Source organism: Taudactylus pleione, unplaced genomic scaffold (genome assembly GCF_031769625.1).
Source record: "Taudactylus pleione unplaced genomic scaffold, aTauple2 ptg000206l, whole genome shotgun sequence".
Classification (NCBI taxonomy): Eukaryota; Metazoa; Chordata; class Amphibia; order Anura; family Myobatrachidae; genus Taudactylus; species Taudactylus pleione.
In genome coordinates, this window is record NW_028284608.1 from 6,674,816 (window position 1) to 6,677,139 (window position 2,324).

Sequence of the window (2,324 nt, forward strand, 5' to 3'; positions counted from 1 at the left end):
TATCACTCCACTATGGTATCAAAGACTGTATTACTACTACACGTGTGGGTACGATTATGCAAGTCTGCCTATTAGATGTGCCAAAAAAGTGTCACTAAATTCCAGCTGAAATCACTGCACCCAAATGGGCAGATGGTTTTCCTCCATGCTAATGGGTAAATTACCTTTTTGAAGTACACCTGAACTCACGATTTAGAATCTATCATGCAAATAATCTTGCTTCTGACCTAAAGGGCAAAATTTACTAAGCGGCGGTTTGACGGTGGTTTCTATTCTATTCTAAACTCCGGCGGTTTGGTGGCGGTTTCTATTCAATTCTAAACCCCGGGGGTTTGGTGGCGGTTTTTCAGTGGTTTCTAAATGACAGCCCTGTTCTATTGGCAGTTTTGCAGCAGTTTTGGCCTTAGTAAATCTGCAGATAGCAAAACCGCCGCCAAACCACAGTCAAACACATTTTCGAATAGAATAGAACAGGGCTGTCATTTAGAAACCGCTGCGAAACCGCCACCAAACCCCCGGGGTTTAGAATAGAATAGAAACCGCCCACCAAACCACCAGGGTTTAGAATAGAAACTGCCGTCAAACCGCCACATAGTAAATTTTGCCCAAAGTGTTTAAACATTAATGTTGGCACTTGGTTACTGACTAGATTGCGGCTACAGAGCATCAAATAATAATAATGAAAAATTTTCATTAGAGATGTGCACCGACCCCCATGTTTTGGTTTTAATCTGGATTGATCTTCGTGTATTGGTTTTGCAAAACCACCCTCACGTGTTTTCGTTTGGTTTTGGATCTGTATTTAAAATAAATAAAACTAAAAAAAAGTAAAATGACATAATTTTGACCTGTTAGCATGCAATCCAAAACCCGAGCTCAGTTTTTAAATCCGAGTTCCAAACTGTGGGAAGATCCGAACCCGGGACTCGGTTCAACTTGGTACCCCACAGTGATTCCGGACTCGGAACCCCTAAATTCGGTTGTTGTCAGTTCTCTGAGAACCGGATCCACACATCATTAATCTTCTTTGATTCAAATTTGTGCCTTCACGCAAAGAGATTTAAGGGTCTAATTATCAAAGGATGAAGTGCTCTATTGCTGGCAAAAATGGATGCCATCTCACTTTAAATAATGTTTATTTAATCAATCAATAAATAAAATGTTTATTAATTTATGTAAAAAATGTATATATTTTATATTATGTTTATATGTGGATGTTTCTTTTTTCTAATACTGTAACTTTTTTTCTTACTAATGGAAACAAATACCCAAAACAAGCAGTAAATTACTAATAATGCACCTGGTTAGTGTTACTGGGGCAGGTGAATAACATCAGCAGCCACTGAGGCCGATTCAATTAGCGATGAGCTGCTGCTTCACGAGATGTGTCTCCCACTATATTTCTGCGCACAACCTTTGGCGTTGCGAGCAGAAATGAGTCACCATATTAGCTGTTTACAGCTCGGGGTCCTGATGACAGATCGCGTCTAATTGAATCTGCCCTTTGGTGATAGAACTTTAAGAGGCAATCAAAAAAAATCACAGTTATCACTACAATAACAATAATAATAATAATAAATAGATCCCATAATTCACTAAGCACAGTTTGTGCTATTATGCCTCAACAAACAATTTAATTTAAAACCAGAGAACTTAGTGTCATTATTTAGTATATGTGATCTGATAGAATAAGACCCTTCTGAACGTTAGCTTTATGTGTTGTGTACTGTTCCCTAACTGCAGGTCTCAAGGTTGCAATGGCAAGTTAGCAGCTAATAGGAATTAGTCATAAATGAGCTGTAGTTCCAGCCAATGGCTTAATGACCTTTCTAAATGTACATGACCCGAGGCGAAGAGGGAACATATTGCCGATGGCTTAATAGCATTACATATTTTCAGATTTTACACACACCAACAGAAAGCTGCATTCAACCCGTTATTATATTTTCCAGATGCATTATTATTTATTTCTAAATGGAGCATTAACATCTGTTATGGAAACAACATAACATATTACTGTATTATTGTTCATGCATTAATGCACTGTGATTTCAAAGTTTTACTCTAGGCTTTTTATATGATCTAGTCTCACGCAACTGTACAGTTTGGTACAATAACTAACCAGTTTTTATCATCTGGCTTAGAGCTGTGTTAACTAGCAGAGCATCCTGAGATGTTATTAAACAATAGCTAGACACCTGTCAGTTACAAAGCCTGCTGTACAGAAATATATAATATTTCCAATTGCATCTCGTAACAACCTACGCCAAGTCACCACAGTCCCCTTCATCTCATAACAACTTACCTGTACGCCATGTCACCAC